This window comes from Chiloscyllium punctatum, chromosome 3 (genome assembly GCF_047496795.1).
Source record: "Chiloscyllium punctatum isolate Juve2018m chromosome 3, sChiPun1.3, whole genome shotgun sequence".
Classification (NCBI taxonomy): Eukaryota; Metazoa; Chordata; class Chondrichthyes; order Orectolobiformes; family Hemiscylliidae; genus Chiloscyllium; species Chiloscyllium punctatum.
The window spans coordinates 27,857,183-27,874,257 of NC_092741.1; the positions used below are offsets into that span (position 1 = coordinate 27,857,183).

The 17,075-nt window shown below is 51.6% G+C and overlaps 9 non-coding genes and 1 pseudogene across 9 annotated transcripts; all 10 read right to left on the reverse strand.

Annotated features, from left to right (window-relative positions):
* Window positions 1-1,076: 1,076 nt before the first annotated feature.
* On the reverse strand, window positions 1,077-1,195 carry LOC140471114 (5S ribosomal RNA). The gene has a single exon (XR_011956861.1). It is a non-coding gene; the product is annotated as a 5S ribosomal RNA (ribosomal RNA).
* Window positions 1,196-2,735: 1,540 nt separating this feature from the next.
* LOC140469816 (5S ribosomal RNA) lies at window positions 2,736-2,854 on the reverse strand. Its single transcript, XR_011956232.1, has one exon. It is a non-coding gene; the product is annotated as a 5S ribosomal RNA (ribosomal RNA).
* A 1,540-nt stretch (window positions 2,855-4,394) lies between these two features.
* Window positions 4,395-4,513, reverse strand: LOC140467237 (5S ribosomal RNA). The gene has a single exon (XR_011955368.1). It is a non-coding gene; the product is annotated as a 5S ribosomal RNA (ribosomal RNA).
* A 1,532-nt stretch (window positions 4,514-6,045) lies between these two features.
* LOC140467243 (5S ribosomal RNA) lies at window positions 6,046-6,164 on the reverse strand. Its single transcript, XR_011955369.1, has one exon. It is a non-coding gene; the product is annotated as a 5S ribosomal RNA (ribosomal RNA).
* A 1,532-nt stretch (window positions 6,165-7,696) lies between these two features.
* On the reverse strand, window positions 7,697-7,815 carry LOC140470707 (5S ribosomal RNA). Its single transcript, XR_011956629.1, has one exon. It is a non-coding gene; the product is annotated as a 5S ribosomal RNA (ribosomal RNA).
* A 1,532-nt stretch (window positions 7,816-9,347) lies between these two features.
* On the reverse strand, window positions 9,348-9,466 carry LOC140467251 (5S ribosomal RNA). Its single transcript, XR_011955371.1, has one exon. It is a non-coding gene; the product is annotated as a 5S ribosomal RNA (ribosomal RNA).
* A 1,528-nt stretch (window positions 9,467-10,994) lies between these two features.
* Window positions 10,995-11,113, reverse strand: LOC140468799 (5S ribosomal RNA). The gene has a single exon (XR_011955834.1). It is a non-coding gene; the product is annotated as a 5S ribosomal RNA (ribosomal RNA).
* A 1,528-nt stretch (window positions 11,114-12,641) lies between these two features.
* LOC140469658 (5S ribosomal RNA) lies at window positions 12,642-12,760 on the reverse strand. Its single transcript, XR_011956189.1, has one exon. It is a non-coding gene; the product is annotated as a 5S ribosomal RNA (ribosomal RNA).
* Window positions 12,761-14,300: 1,540 nt separating this feature from the next.
* Window positions 14,301-14,419, reverse strand: LOC140471656 (5S ribosomal RNA; annotated as a pseudogene).
* A 1,532-nt stretch (window positions 14,420-15,951) lies between these two features.
* LOC140474321 (5S ribosomal RNA) lies at window positions 15,952-16,070 on the reverse strand. The gene has a single exon (XR_011959022.1). It is a non-coding gene; the product is annotated as a 5S ribosomal RNA (ribosomal RNA).
* Window positions 16,071-17,075: the final 1,005 nt, after the last annotated feature.

Here is a 17,075-nt window from a genome sequence, read left to right on the forward strand (position 1 = left end):
CGGGTGACCTGGACAAGTTAGGTGAGTGGTCAGATGCATGGCAGATGCACTTTAATGTGGATAAATGGATGCTTATCCACTTTGGTGGCAAGAACAGGAAGGCAGATTACTACCTAAATGGAATCAATTTCGGTCAAGGGACAGTACAGAGAGATCTGGGGGTTCTTGTACACCACTCAATGAAGGTAAGCATGCAGGTACAGCAGGTAGTGAAGAAGGCTAATAGCATGCTGGCCTTCATAACAAGAGGGATTGAGTACAGAAGCAAAGAGGTTCTTCTGCAGGTGTACAGGGCCCTGGTGAGACCACACCCTGGAGTACTGTGTGCAGTTCTGGTCTCCAAATTTGAGGAGAGACATTCTGGCTATTGAGGGAGTGCAGCGTAGGTTGACGAGGTCAATTCCTGGAATGGCGGGATTACCTTACACTGAAAGACTGGAGCGACTGGGCTTGTGTACCCTTGAGTTTAGAAGACTGAGAGGGGATCTGGTTGAGACACATAAGATTATCAAAGGATTGGACACTCTGGCGGCAGGAAACGTGAGTGCCGAAACAGAGGACACAGCTTAAAAATACGGGGTAGACCGTTTAGGACAGAGATGAGGAGAAACGTCTTCACCCAGAGAGTGGTGGCTGTGTGGAATGCTCTGCCCCAGAGGGCAGTGGAGGCCCAGTCTCTGGATTCATTGAAGAAAGAGTTGCACAGAGCTCTCAAGGATAGTGGAATCAAGGCTTATGGAGATAAGGCAGGAACAGGATACCGATTAAGGATGATCAGCCATGATCATATTGAATGGTGGTGCAGGCTCCAAGGGCAGAATGGCCAACTCCTGCACCTATTCTCTATTGTCCTCCTTTCCTGACTGCCAGCCGCAGACAGCGTGCAGCCCCAATCCCTTTCTTTCCCTCTTTCTTGCTGATTTTGGCAGCGCTCCGCTCTCCTCCCCTCCCTGTCTCCTGCCTGCAGGAGACTGATGCCAGGCACAGCGGCAGCAAAAATAACCTGTCGCTGCATTGCGTGCGTGGCCCAACACGAGTGCAGAGGGGTGACTTGAGCAGCCCCTGCTGGCGGAAAAAGCCTACTGCACCTGGTATTCCCAGGCGGTCTCCCATCCAAGTACTAACCAGGCCGGAGTCTGCTTAGCTTCCGAGAGCAGACGAGATCAGGCGTTTTCAGACTAGTATGGCGGTAGGCGCTGACCCCTGCCTTTTCTCCCCACTTCAAGGCGTGCTGGCCAGCCACATTTTCTTTGCTGCTCTTTCTCTTGATCCCCTTTGTTTTTTTTGTCTCTCTTTTCTCTTTGCTCTTCCTCCTCCGTGCGTGCTTCCCTCCCTCCCTCCCTCCCTCCCTCCAGCTAGCCCTTGCCCACCAGCCTCCTGTCGTCTCCCACATCCCCACACAGGCCAACTGCAAGACCTCCCCCTGCTTCATCGGGCTGCAGCCTGCATTCTCTCATCCTTCCACACTCCTCCACGCCTCCATTTCGGAATGGCAGGCAGTGACCAGTGGGGTACCGCAGGGATCAGTACTGGGACCGCAGCTTTTTACAATATATGTTCATGATATAGAAGATGCTATTAGCAATAACATTAGCAAATTTGCTGATGATACTGAGCTGGGTGGCAGGGTGAAATGTGATGAGGATGTTAGGAGATTACCGGGTGACCTGGACAAGTTAGGTGAGTGGTCAGATGCATGGCAGATGCACTTTAATGTGGATAAATGGATGCTTATCCACTTTGGTGGCAAGAACAGGAAGGCAGATTACTACCTAAATGGAATCAATTTCGGTCAAGGGACAGTACAGAGAGATCTGGGGGTTCTTGTACACCACTCAATGAAGGTAAGCATGCAGGTACAGCAGGTAGTGAAGAAGGCTAATAGCATGCTGGCCTTCATAACAAGAGGGATTGAGTACAGAAGCAAAGAGGTTCTTCTGCAGGTGTACAGGGCCCTGGTGAGACCACACCCTGGAGTACTGTGTGCAGTTCTGGTCTCCAAATTTGAGGAGAGACATTCTGGCTATTGAGGGAGTGCAGCGTAGGTTGACGAGGTCAATTCCTGGAATGGCGGGATTACCTTACACTGAAAGACTGGAGCGACTGGGCTTGTGTACCCTTGAGTTTAGAAGACTGAGAGGGGATCTGGTTGAGACACATAAGATTATCAAAGGATTGGACACTCTGGCGGCAGGAAACGTGAGTGCCGAAACAGAGGACACAGCTTAAAAATACGGGGTAGACCGTTTAGGACAGAGATGAGGAGAAACGTCTTCACCCAGAGAGTGGTGGCTGTGTGGAATGCTCTGCCCCAGAGGGCAGTGGAGGCCCAGTCTCTGGATTCATTGAAGAAAGAGTTGCACAGAGCTCTCAAGGATAGTGGAATCAAGGCTTATGGAGATAAGGCAGGAACAGGATACCGATTAAGGATGATCAGCCATGATCATATTGAATGGTGGTGCAGGCTCCAAGGGCAGAATGGCCAACTCCTGCACCTATTCTCTATTGTCCTCCTTTCCTGACTGCCAGCCGCAGACAGCGTGCAGCCCCAATCCCTTTCTTTCCCTCTTTCTTGCTGATTTTGGCAGCGCTCCGCTCTCCTCCCCTCCCTGTCTCCTGCCTGCAGGAGACTGATGCCAGGCACAGCGGCAGCAAAAATAACCTGTCGCTGCATTGCGTGCGTGGCCCAACACGAGTGCAGAGGGGTGACTTGAGCAGCCCCTGCTGGCGGAAAAAGCCTACTGCACCTGGTATTCCCAGGCGGTCTCCCATCCAAGTACTAACCAGGCCGGAGTCTGCTTAGCTTCCGAGATCAGACGAGATCAGGCGTTTTCAGACTAGTATGGCCGTAGGCGCTGGCCCCTGCCTTTTCTCCCCACTTCAAGGCGTGCTGGCCAGCCACATTTTCTTTGCTGCTCTTTCTCTTGATCCCCTTTGTTTTTTTTTTCTCTCTTTTCTCTTTGCTCTTCCTCCTCCGTGCGTGCTTCCCTCCCTCCCTCCCTCCCTCCCTCCAGCTAGCCCTTGCCCACCAGCCTCCTGTCGTCTCCCACATCCCCACACAGGCCAACTGCAAGACCTCCCCCTGCTTCATCGGGCTGCAGCCTGCATTCTCTCATCCTTCCACACTCCTCCACGCCTCCATTTCGGAATGGCAGGCAGTGACCAGTGGGGTACCGCAGGGATCAGTACTGTGACCGCAGCTTTTTACAATATATGTTCATGATATAGAAGATGCTATTAGCAATAACATTAGCAAATTTGCTGATGATACTGAGCTGGGTGGCAGGGTGAAATGTGATGAGGATGTTAGGAGATTACCGGGTGACCTGGACAAGTTAGGTGAGTGGTCAGATGCATGGCAGATGCACTTTAATGTGGATAAATGGATGCTTATCCACTTTGGTGGCAAGAACAGGAAGGCAGATTACTACCTAAATGGAATCAATTTCGGTCAAGGGACAGTACAGAGAGATCTGGGGGTTCTTGTACACCACTCAATGAAGGTAAGCATGCAGGTACAGCAGGTAGTGAAGAAGGCTAATAGCATGCTGGCCTTCATAACAAGAGGGATTGAGTACAGAAGCAAAGAGGTTCTTCTGCAGGTGTACAGGGCCCTGGTGAGACCACACCCTGGAGTACTGTGTGCAGTTCTGGTCTCCAAATTTGAGGAGAGACATTCTGGCTATTGAGGGAGTGCAGCGTAGGTTGACGAGGTCAATTCCTGGAATGGCGGGATTACCTTACACTGAAAGACTGGAGCGACTGGGCTTGTGTACCCTTGAGTTTAGAAGACTGAGAGGGGATCTGGTTGAGACACATAAGATTATCAAAGGATTGGACACTCTGGCGGCAGGAAACGTGAGTGCCGAAACAGAGGACACAGCTTAAAAATACGGGGTAGACCGTTTAGGACAGAGATGAGGAGAAACGTCTTCACCCAGAGAGTGGTGGCTGTGTGGAATGCTCTGCCCCAGAGGGCAGTGGAGGCCCAGTCTCTGGATTCATTGAAGAAAGAGTTGCACAGAGCTCTCAAGGATAGTGGAATCAAGGCTTATGGAGATAAGGCAGGAACAGGATACCGATTAAGGATGATCAGCCATGATCATATTGAATGGTGGTGCAGGCTCCAAGGGCAGAATGGCCAACTCCTGCACCTATTCTCTATTGTCCTCCTTTCCTGACTGCCAGCCGCAGACAGCGTGCAGCCCCAATCCCTTTCTTTCCCTCTTTCTTGCTGATTTTGGCAGCGCTCCGCTCTCCTCCCCTCCCTGTCTCCTGCCTGCAGGAGACTGATGCCAGGCACAGCGGCAGCAAAAATAACCTGTCGCTGCATTGCGTGCGTGGCCCAACACGAGTGCAGAGGGGTGACTTGAGCAGCCCCTGCTGGCGGAAAAAGCCTACTGCACCTGGTATTCCCAGGCGGTCTCCCATCCAAGTACTAACCAGGCCTGAGTCTGCTTAGCTTCCGAGATCAGACGAGATCAGGCGTTTTCAGACTAGTATGGCCGTAGGCGCTGGCCCCTGCCTTTTCTCCCCACTTCAAGGCGTGCTGGCCAGCCACATTTTCTTTGCTGCTCTTTCTCTTGATCCCCTTTGTTTTTTTTTTCTCTCTTTTCTCTTTGCTCTTCCTCCTCCGTGCGTGCTTCCCTCCCTCCCTCCCTCCAGCTAGCCCTTGCCCACCAGCCTCCTGTCGTCTCCCACATCCCCACACAGGCCAACTGCAAGACCTCCCCCTGCTTCATCGGGCTGCAGCCTGCATTCTCTCATCCTTCCACACTCCTCCACGCCTCCATTTCGGAATGGCAGGCAGTGACCAGTGGGGTACCGCAGGGATCAGTACTGGGACCGCAGCTTTTTACAATATATGTTCATGATATAGAAGATGCTATTAGCAATAACATTAGCAAATTTGCTGATGATACTGAACTGGGTGGCAGGGTGAAATGTGATGAGGATGTTAGGAGATTACCGGGTGACCTGGACAAGTTAGGTGAGTGGTCAGATGCATGGCAGATGCACTTTAATGTGGATAAATGGATGCTTATCCACTTTGGTGGCAAGAACAGGAAGGCAGATTACTACCTAAATGGAATCAATTTCGGTCAAGGGACAGTACAGAGAGATCTGGGGGTTCTTGTACACCACTCAATGAAGGTAAGCATGCAGGTACAGCAGGTAGTGAAGAAGGCTAATAGCATGCTGGCCTTCATAACAAGAGGGATTGAGTACAGAAGCAAAGAGGTTCTTCTGCAGGTGTACAGGGCCCTGGTGAGACCACACCCTGGAGTACTGTGTGCAGTTCTGGTCTCCAAATTTGAGGAGAGACATTCTGGCTATTGAGGGAGTGCAGCGTAGGTTGACGAGGTCAATTCCTGGAATGGCGGGATTACCTTACACTGAAAGACTGGAGCGACTGGGCTTGTGTACCCTTGAGTTTAGAAGACTGAGAGGGGATCTGGTTGAGACACATAAGATTATCAAAGGATTGGACACTCTGGCGGCAGGAAACGTGAGTGCCAAAACAGAGGACACAGCTTAAAAATACGGGGTAGACCGTTTAGGACAGAGATGAGGAGAAACGTCTTCACCCAGAGAGTGGTGGCTGTGTGGAATGCTCTGCCCCAGAGGGCAGTGGAGGCCCAGTCTCTGGATTCATTGAAGAAAGAGTTGCACAGAGCTCTCAAGGATAGTGGAATCAAGGCTTATGGAGATAAGGCAGGAACAGGATACCGATTAAGGATGATCAGCCATGATCATATTGAATGGTGGTGCAGGCTCCAAGGGCAGAATGGCCAACTCCTGCACCTATTCTCTATTGTCCTCCTTTCCTGACTGCCAGCCGCAGACAGCGTGCAGCCCCAATCCCTTTCTTTCCCTCTTTCTTGCTGATTTTGGCAGCGCTCCGCTCTCCTCCCCTCCCTGTCTCCTGCCTGCAGGAGACTGATGCCAGGCACAGCGGCAGCAAAAATAACCTGTCGCTGCATTGCGTGCGTGGCCCAACACGAGTGCAGAGGGGTGACTTGAGCAGCCCCTGCTGGCGGAAAAAGCCTACTGCACCTGGTATTCCCAGGCGGTCTCCCATCCAAGTACTAACCAGGCCTGAGTCTGCTTAGCTTCCGAGATCAGACGAGATCAGGCGTTTTCAGACTAGTATGGCCGTAGGCGCTGGCCCCTGCCTTTTCTCCCCACTTCAAGGCGTGCTGGCCAGCCACATTTTCTTTGCTGCTCTTTCTCTTGATCCCCTTTGTTTTTTTTTTCTCTCTTTTCTCTTTGCTCTTCCTCCTCCGTGCGTGCTTCCCTCCCTCCCTCCCTCCAGCTAGCCCTTGCCCACCAGCCTCCTGTCGTCTCCCACATCCCCACACAGGCCAACTGCAAGACCTCCCCCTGCTTCATCGGGCTGCAGCCTGCATTCTCTCATCCTTCCACACTCCTCCACGCCTCCATTTCGGAATGGCAGGCAGTGACCAGTGGGGTACCGCAGGGATCAGTACTGGGACCGCAGCTTTTTACAACATATGTTCATGATATAGAAGATGCTATTAGCAATAACATTAGCAAATTTGCTGATGATACTGAGCTGGGTGGCAGGGTGAAATGTGATGAGGATGTTAGGAGATTACCGGGTGACCTGGACAAGTTAGGTGAGTGGTCAGATGCATGGCAGATGCACTTTAATGTGGATAAATGGATGCTTATCCACTTTGGTGGCAAGAACAGGAAGGCAGATTACTACCTAAATGGAATCAATTTCGGTCAAGGGACAGTACAGAGAGATCTGGGGGTTCTTGTACACCACTCAATGAAGGTAAGCATGCAGGTACAGCAGGTAGTGAAGAAGGCTAATAGCATGCTGGCCTTCATAACAAGAGGGATTGAGTACAGAAGCAAAGAGGTTCTTCTGCAGGTGTACAGGGCCCTGGTGAGACCACACCCTGGAGTACTGTGTGCAGTTCTGGTCTCCAAATTTGAGGAGAGACATTCTGGCTATTGAGGGAGTGCAGCGTAGGTTGACGAGGTCAATTCCTGGAATGGCGGGATTACCTTACACTGAAAGACTGGAGCGACTGGGCTTGTGTACCCTTGAGTTTAGAAGACTGAGAGGGGATCTGGTTGAGACACATAAGATTATCAAAGGATTGGACACTCTGGCGGCAGGAAACGTGAGTGCCGAAACAGAGGACACAGCTTAAAAATACGGGGTAGACCGTTTAGGACAGAGATGAGGAGAAACGTCTTCACCCAGAGAGTGGTGGCTGTGTGGAATGCTCTGCCCCAGAGGGCAGTGGAGGCCCAGTCTCTGGATTCATTGAAGAAAGAGTTGCACAGAGCTCTCAAGGATAGTGGAATCAAGGCTTATGGAGATAAGGCAGGAACAGGATACCGATTAAGGATGATCAGCCATGATCATATTGAATGGTGGTGCAGGCTCCAAGGGCAGAATGGCCAACTCCTGCACCTATTCTCTATTGTCCTCCTTTCCTGACTGCCAGCCGCAGACAGCGTGCAGCCCCAATCCCTTTCTTTCCCTCTTTCTTGCTGATTTTGGCAGCGCTCCGCTCTCCTCCCCTCCCTGTCTCCTGCCTGCAGGAGACTGATGCCAGGCACAGCGGCAGCAAAAATAACCTGTCGCTGCATTGCGTGCGTGGCCCAACACGAGTGCAGAGGGGTGACTTGAGCAGCCCCTGCTGGCGGAAAAAGCCTACTGCACCTGGTATTCCCAGGCGGTCTCCCATCCAAGTACTAACCAGGCCAGAGTCTGCTTAGCTTCCGAGATCAGACGAGATCAGGCGTTTTCAGACTAGTATGGCCCTAGGCGCTGACCCCTGCCTTTTCTCCCCACTTCAAGGCGTGCTGGCCAGCCACATTTTCTTTGCTGCTCTTTCTCTTGATCCCCTTTGTTTTTTTTCTCTCTCTTTTCTCTTTGCTCTTCCTCCTCCGTGCGTGCTTCCCTCCCTCCCTCCCTCCAGCTAGCCCTTGCCCACCAGCCTCCTGTCGTCTCCCACATCCCCACACAGGCCAACTGCAAGACCTCCCCCTGCTTCATCGGGCTGCAGCCTGCATTCTCTCATCCTTCCACACTCCTCCACGCCTCCATTTCGGAATGGCAGGCAGTGACCAGTGGGGTACCGCAGGGATCAGTACTGGGACCGCAGCTTTTTACAATATATGTTCATGATATAGAAGATGCTATTAGCAATAACATTAGCAAATTTGCTGATGATACTGAACTGGGTGGCAGGGTGAAATGTGATGAGGATGTTAGGAGATTACCGGGTGACCTGGACAAGTTAGGTGAGTGGTCAGATGCATGGCAGATGCACTTTAATGTGGATAAATGGATGCTTATCCACTTTGGTGGCAAGAACAGGAAGGCAGATTACTACCTAAATGGAATCAATTTCGGTCAAGGGACAGTACAGAGAGATCTGGGGGTTCTTGTACACCACTCAATGAAGGTAAGCATGCAGGTACAGCAGGTAGTGAAGAAGGCTAATAGCATGCTGGCCTTCATAACAAGAGGGATTGAGTACAGAAGCAAAGAGGTTCTTCTGCAGGTGTACAGGGCCCTGGTGAGACCACACCCTGGAGTACTGTGTGCAGTTCTGGTCTCCAAATTTGAGGAGAGACATTCTGGCTATTGAGGGAGTGCAGCGTAGGTTGACGAGGTCAATTCCTGGAATGGCGGGATTACCTTACACTGAAAGACTGGAGCGACTGGGCTTGTGTACCCTTGAGTTTAGAAGACTGAGAGGGGATCTGGTTGAGACACATAAGATTATCAAAGGATTGGACACTCTGGCGGCAGGAAACGTGAGTGCCGAAACAGAGGACACAGCTTAAAAATACGGGGTAGACCGTTTAGGACAGAGATGAGGAGAAACGTCTTCACCCAGAGAGTGGTGGCTGTGTGGAATGCTCTGCCCCAGAGGGCAGTGGAGGCCCAGTCTCTGGATTCATTGAAGAAAGAGTTGCACAGAGCTCTCAAGGATAGTGGAATCAAGGCTTATGGAGATAAGGCAGGAACAGGATACCGATTAAGGATGATCAGCCATGATCATATTGAATGGTGGTGCAGGCTCCAAGGGCAGAATGGCCAACTCCTGCACCTATTCTCTATTGTCCTCCTTTCCTGACTGCCAGCCGCAGACAGCGTGCAGCCCCAATCCCTTTCTTTCCCTCTTTCTTGCTGATTTTGGCAGCGCTCCGCTCTCCTCCCCTCCCTGTCTCCTGCCTGCAGGAGACTGATGCCAGGCACAGCGGCAGCAAAAATAACCTGTCGCTGCATTGCGTGCGTGGCCCAACACAAGTGCAGAGGGGTGACTTGAGCAGCCCCTGCTGGCGGAAAAAGCCTACTGCACCTGGTATTCCCAGGCGGTCTCCCATCCAAGTACTAACCAGGCCTGAGTCTGCTTAGCTTCCGAGATCAGACGAGATCAGGCGTTTTCAGACTAGTATGGCCGTAGGCGCTAGCCCCTGCCTTTTCTCCCCACTTCAAGGCGTGCTGGCCAGCCACATTTTCTTTGCTGCTCTTTCTCTTGATCCCCTTTGTTTTTTTTTTCTCTCTTTTCTCTTTGCTCTTCCTCCTCCGTGCGTGCTTCCCTCCCTCCCTCCAGCTAGCCCTTGCCCACCAGCCTCCTGTCGTCTCCCACATCCCCACACAGGCCAACTGCAAGACCTCCCCCTGCTTCATCGGGCTGCAGCCTGCATTCTCTCATCCTTCCACACTCCTCCACGCCTCCATTTCGGAATGGCAGGCAGTGACCAGTGGGGTACCGCAGGGATCAGTACTGGGACCGCAGCTTTTTACAACATATGTTCATGATATAGAAGATGCTATTAGCAATAACATTAGCAAATTTGCTGATGATACTGAGCTGGGTGGCAGGGTGAAATGTGATGAGGATGTTAGGAGATTACCGGGTGACCTGGACAAGTTAGGTGAGTGGTCAGATGCATGGCAGATGCACTTTAATGTGGATAAATGGATGCTTATCCACTTTGGTGGCAAGAACAGGAAGGCAGATTACTACCTAAATGGAATCAATTTCGGTCAAGGGACAGTACAGAGAGATCTGGGGGTTCTTGTACACCACTCAATGAAGGTAAGCATGCAGGTACAGCAGGTAGTGAAGAAGGCTAATAGCATGCTGGCCTTCATAACAAGAGGGATTGAGTACAGAAGCAAAGAGGTTCTTCTGCAGGTGTACAGGGCCCTGGTGAGACCACACCCTGGAGTACTGTGTGCAGTTCTGGTCTCCAAATTTGAGGAGAGACATTCTGGCTATTGAGGGAGTGCAGCGTAGGTTGACGAGGTCAATTCCTGGAATGGCGGGATTACCTTACACTGAAAGACTGGAGCGACTGGGCTTGTGTACCCTTGAGTTTAGAAGACTGAGAGGGGATCTGGTTGAGACACATAAGATTATCAAAGGATTGGACACTCTGGCGGCAGGAAACGTGAGTGCCGAAACAGAGGACACAGCTTAAAAATACGGGGTAGACCGTTTAGGACAGAGATGAGGAGAAACGTCTTCACCCAGAGAGTGGTGGCTGTGTGGAATGCTCTGCCCCAGAGGGCAGTGGAGGCCCAGTCTCTGGATTCATTGAAGAAAGAGTTGCACAGAGCTCTCAAGGATAGTGGAATCAAGGCTTATGGAGATAAGGCAAGAACAGGATACCGATTAAGGATGATCAGCCATGATCATATTGAATGGTGGTGCAGGCTCCAAGGGCAGAATGGCCAACTCCTGCACCTATTCTCTATTGTCCTCCTTTCCTGACTGCCAGCCGCAGACAGCGTGCAGCCCCAATCCCTTTCTTTCCCTCTTTCTTGCTGATTTTGGCAGCGCTCCGCTCTCCTCCCCTCCCTGTCTCCTGCCTGCAGGAGACTGATGCCAGGCACAGCGGCAGCAAAAATAACCTGTCGCTGCATTGCGTGCGTGGCCCAACACGAGTGCAGAGGGGTGACTTGAGCAGCCCCTGCTGGCGGAAAAAGCCTACTGCACCTGGTATTCCCAGGCGGTCTCCCATCCAAGTACTAACCAGGCCGGAGTCTGCTTAGCTTCCGAGATCAGACGAGATCGGGCGTTTTCAGACTAGTATGGCCGTAGGCGCTGGCCCCTGCCTTTTCTCCCCACTTCAAGGCGTGCTGGCCAGCCACATTTTCTTTGCTGCTCTTTCTCTTGATCCCCTTTGTTTTTTTTTTCTCTCTTTTCTCTTTGCTCTTCCTCCTCCGTGCGTGCTTCCCTCCCTCCCTCCAGCTAGCCCTTGCCCACCAGCCTCCTGTCGTCTCCCACATCCCCACACAGGCCAACTGCAAGACCTCCCCCTGCTTCATCGGGCTGCAGCCTGCATTCTCTCATCCTTCCACACTCCTCCACGCCTCCATTTCGGAATGGCAGGCAGTGACCAGTGGGGTACCGCAGGGATCAGTACTGGGACCGCAGCTTTTTACAACATATGTTCATGATATAGAAGATGCTATTAGCAATAACATTAGCAAATTTGCTGATGATACTGAGCTGGGTGGCAGGGTGAAATGTGATGAGGATGTTAGGAGATTACCGGGTGACCTGGACAAGTTAGGTGAGTGGTCAGAAGCATGGCAGATGCACTTTAATGTGGATAAATGGATGCTTATCCACTTTGGTGGCAAGAACAGGAAGGCAGATTACTACCTAAATGGAATCAATTTCGGTCAAGGGACAGTATAGAGAGATCTGGGGGTTCTTGTACACCACTCAATGAAGGTAAGCATGCAGGTACAGCAGGTAGTGAAGAAGGCTAATAGCATGCTGGCCTTCATAACAAGAGGGATTGAGTACAGAAGCAAAGAGGTTCTTCTGCAGGTGTACAGGGCCCTGGTGAGACCACACCCTGGAGTACTGTGTGCAGTTCTGGTCTCCAAATTTGAGGAGAGACATTCTGGCTATTGAGGGAGTGCAGCGTAGGTTGACGAGGTCAATTCCTGGAATGGCGGGATTACCTTACACTGAAAGACTGGAGCGACTGGGCTTGTGTACCCTTGAGTTTAGAAGACTGAGAGGGGATCTGGTTGAGACACATAAGATTATCAAAGGATTGGACACTCTGGCGGCAGGAAACGTGAGTGCCGAAACAGAGGACACAGCTTAAAAATACGGGGTAGACCGTTTAGGACAGAGATGAGGAGAAACGTCTTCACCCAGAGAGTGGTGGCTGTGTGGAATGCTCTGCCCCAGAGGGCAGTGGAGGCCCAGTCTCTGGATTCATTGAAGAAAGAGTTGCACAGAGCTCTCAAGGATAGTGGAATCAAGGCTTATGGAGATAAGGCAGGAACAGGATACCGATTAAGGATGATCAGCCATGATCATATTGAATGGTGGTGCAGGCTCCAAGGGCAGAATGGCCAACTCCTGCACCTATTCTCTATTGTCCTCCTTTCCTGACTGCCAGCCGCAGACAGCGTGCAGCCCCAATCCCTTTCTTTCCCTCTTTCTTGCTGATTTTGGCAGCGCTCCGCTCTCCTCCCCTCCCTGTCTCCTGCCTGCAGGAGACTGATGCCAGGCACAGCGGCAGCAAAAATAACCTGTCGCTGCATTGCGTGCGTGGCCCAACACGAGTGCAGAGGGGTGACTTGAGCAGCCCCTGCTGGCGGAAAAAGCCTACTGCACCTGGTATTCCCAGGCGGTCTCCCATCCAAGTACTAACCAGGCCTGAGTCTGCTTAGCTTCCGAGATCAGACGAGATAGGGCGTTTTCAGACTAGTATGGCCGTAGGCGCTGGCCCCTGCCTTTTCTCCCCACTTCAAGGCGTGCTGGCCAGCCACATTTTCTTTGCTGCTCTTTCTCTTGATCCCCTTTGTTTTTTTTTTCTCTCTTTTCTCTTTGCTCTTCCTCCTCCGTGCGTGCTTCCCTCCCTCCCTCCCTCCCTCCCTCCAGCTCGCCCTTGCCCACCAGCCTCCTGTCGTCTCCCACATCCCCACACAGGCCAACTGCAAGACCTCCCCCTGCTTCATCGGGCTGCAGCCTGCATTCTCTCATCCTTCCACACTCCTCGACGCCTCCATTTCGGAATGGCAGGCAGTGACCAGTGGGGTACCGCAGGGATCAGTACTGGGACCGCAGCTTTTTACAATATATGTTCATGATATAGAAGATGCTATTAGCAATAACATTAGCAAATTTGCTGATGATACTGAGCTGGGTGGCAGGGTGAAATGTGATGAGGATGTTAGGAGATTACCGGGTGACCTGGACAAGTTAGGTGAGTGGTCAGATGCATGGCAGATGCACTTTAATGTGGATAAATGGATGCTTATCCACTTTGGTGGCAAGAACAGGAAGGCAGATTACTACCTAAATGGAATCAATTTCGGTCAAGGGACAGTACAGAGAGATCTGGGGGTTCTTGTACACCACTCAATGAAGGTAAGCATGCAGGTACAGCAGGTAGTGAAGAAGGCTAATAGCATGCTGGCCTTCATAACAAGAGGGATTGAGTACAGAAGCAAAGAGGTTCTTCTGCAGGTGTACAGGGCCCTGGTGAGACCACACCCTGGAGTACTGTGTGCAGTTCTGGTCTCCAAATTTGAGGAGAGACATTCTGGCTATTGAGGGAGTGCAGCGTAGGTTGACGAGGTCAATTCCTGGAATGGCGGGATTACCTTACACTGAAAGACTGGAGCGACTGGGCTTGTGTACCCTTGAGTTTAGAAGACTGAGAGGGGATCTGGTTGAGACATATAAGATTATCAAAGGATTGGACACTCTGGCGGCAGGAAACGTGAGTGCCGAAACAGAGGACACAGCTTAAAAATACGGGGTAGACCGTTTAGGACAGAGATGAGGAGAAACGTCTTCACCCAGAGAGTGGTGGCTGTGTGGAATGCTCTGCCCTAGAGGGCAGTGGAGGCCCAGTCTCTGGATTCATTGAAGAAAGAGTTGCACAGAGCTCTCAAGGATAGTGGAATCAAGGCTTATGGAGATAAGGCAGGAACAGGATACTGATTAAGGATGATCAGCCATGATCATATTGAATGGTGGTGCAGGCTCCAAGGGCAGAATGGCCAACTCCTGCACCTATTCTCTATTGTCCTCCTTTCCTGACTGCCAGCCGCAGACAGCGTGCAGCCCCAATCCCTTTCTTTCCCTCTTTCTTGCTGATTTTGGCAGCGCTCCGCTCTCCTCCCCTCCCTGTCTCCTGCCTGCAGGAGACTGATGCCAGGCACAGCGGCAGCAAAAATAACCTGTCGCTGCATTGCGTGCGTGGCCCAACACGAGTGCAGAGGGGTGACTTGAGCAGCCCCTGCTGGCGGAAAAAGCCGACTGCACCTGGTATTCCCAGGCGGAATCCCATCCAAGTACTAACCAGGCCGGAGTCTGCTTAGCTTCCGAGATCAGACGAGATCCGGCGTTTTCAGACTAGTATGGCCGTAGGCGCTGGCCCCTGCCTTTTCTCCCCACTTCAAGGCGTGCTGGCCAGCCACATTTTCTTTGCTGCTCTTTCTCTTGATCCCCTTTGTTTTTTTTTTCTCTCTTTTCTCTTTGCTCTTCCTCCTCCGTGCGTGCTTCCCTCCCTCCCTCCCTCCAGCTAGCCCTTGCCCACCAGCCTCCTGTCGTCTCCCACATCCCCACACAGGCCAACTGCAAGACCTCCCCCTGCTTCATCGGGCTGCAGCCTGCATTCTCTCATCCTTCCACACTCCTCCACGCCTCCATTTCGGAATGGCAGGCAGTGACCAGTGGGGTACCGCAGGGATCAGTACTGGGACCGCAGCTTTTTACAATATATGTTCATGATATAGAAGATGCTATTAGCAATAACATTAGCAAATTTGCTGATGATACTGAACTGGGTGGCAGGGTGAAATGTGATGAGGATGTTAGGAGATTACCGGGTGACCTGGACAAGTTAGGTGAGTGGTCAGATGCATGGCAGATGCACTTTAATGTGGATAAATGGATGCTTATCCACTTTGGTGGCAAGAACAGGAAGGCAGATTACTACCTAAATGGAATCAATTTCGGTCAAGGGACAGTACAGAGAGATCTGGGGGTTCTTGTACACCACTCAATGAAGGTAAGCATGCAGGTACAGCAGGTAGTGAAGAAGGCTAATAGCATGCTGGCCTTCATAACAAGAGGGATCGAGTACAGAAGCAAAGAGGTTCTTCTGCAGGTGTACAGGGCCCTGGTGAGACCACACCCTGGAGTACTGTGTGCAGTTCTGGTCTCCAAATTTGAGGAGAGACATTCTGGCTATTGAGGGAGTGCAGCGTAGGTTGACGAGGTCAATTCCTGGAATGGCGGGATTACCTTACACTGAAAGACTGGAGCGACTGGGCTTGTGTACCCTTGAGTTTAGAAGACTGAGAGGGGATCTGGTTGAGACACATAAGATTATCAAAGGATTGGACACTCTGGCGGCAGGAAACGTGAGTGCCGAAACAGAGGACACAGCTTAAAAATACGGGGTAGACCGTTTAGGACAGAGATGAGGAGAAACGTCTTCACCCAGAGAGTGGTGGCTGTGTGGAATGCTCTGCCCCAGAGGGCAGTGGAGGCCCAGTCTCTGGATTCATTGAAGAAAGAGTTGCACAGAGCTCTCAAGGATAGTGGAATCAAGGCTTATGGAGATAAGGCAGGAACAGGATACCGATTAAGGATGATCAGCCATGATCATATTGAATGGTGGTGCAGGCTCCAAGGGCAGAATGGCCAACTCCTGCACCTATTCTCTATTGTCCTCCTTTCCTGACTGCCAGCCGCAGACAGCGTGCAGCCCCAATCCCTTTCTTTCCCTCTTTCTTGCTGATTTTGGCAGCGCTCCGCTCTCCTCCCCTCCCTGTCTCCTGCCTGCAGGAGACTGATGCCAGGCACAGCGGCAGCAAAAATAACCTGTCGCTGCATTGCGTGCGTGGCCCAACACGAGTGCAGAGGGGTGACTTGAGCAGCCCCTGCTGGCGGAAAAAGCCTACTGCACCTGGTATTCCCAGGCGGTCTCCCATCCAAGTACTAACCAGGCCTGAGTCTGCTTAGCTTCCGAGATCAGACGAGATCGGGCGTTTTCAGACTAGTATGGCCGTAGGCGCTGGCCCCTGCCTTTTCTCCCCACTTCAAGGCGTGCTGGCCAGCCACATTTTCTTTGCTGCTCTTTCTCTTGATCCCCTTTGTTTTTTTTTTCTCTCTTTTCTCTTTGCTCTTCCTCCTCCGTGCGTGCTTCCCTCCCTCCCTCCCTCCCTCCCTCCAGCTAGTCCTTGCCCACCAGCCTCCTGTCGTCTCCCACATCCCCACACAGGCCAACTGCAAGACCTCCCCCTGCTTCATCGGGCTGCAGCCTGCATTCTCTCATCCTTCCACACTCCTCCACGCCTCCATTTCGGAATGGCAGGCAGTGACCAGTGGGGTACCGCAGGGATCAGTACTGGGACCGCAGCTTTTTACAATATATGTTCATGATATAGAAGATGCTATTAGCAATAACATTAGCAAATTTGCTGATGATACTGAGCTGGGTGGCAGGGTGAAATGTGATGAGGATGTTAGGAGATTACCGGGTGACCTGGACAAGTTAGGTGAGTGGTCAGATGCATGGCAGATGCACTTTAATGTGGATAAATGGATGCTTATCCACTTTGGTGGCAAGAACAGGAAGGCAGATTACTACCTAAATGGAATCAATTTCGGTCAAGGGACAGTACAGAGAGATCTGGGGGTTCTTGTACACCACTCAATGAAGGTAAGCATGCAGGTACAGCAGGTAGTGAAGAAGGCTAATAGCATGCTGGCCTTCATAACAAGAGGGATTGAGTACAGAAGCAAAGAGGTTCTTCTGCAGGTGTACAGGGCCCTGGTGAGACCACACCCTGGAGTACTGTGTGCAGTTCTGGTCTCCAAATTTGAGGAGAGACATTCTGGCTATTGAGGGAGTGCAGCGTAGGTTGACGAGGTCAATTCCTGGAATGGCGGGATTACCTTACACTGAAAGACTGGAGCGACTGGGCTTGTGTACCCTTGAGTTTAGAAGACTGAGAGGGGATCTGGTTGAGACATATAAGATTATCAAAGGATTGGACACTCTGGCGGCAGGAAACG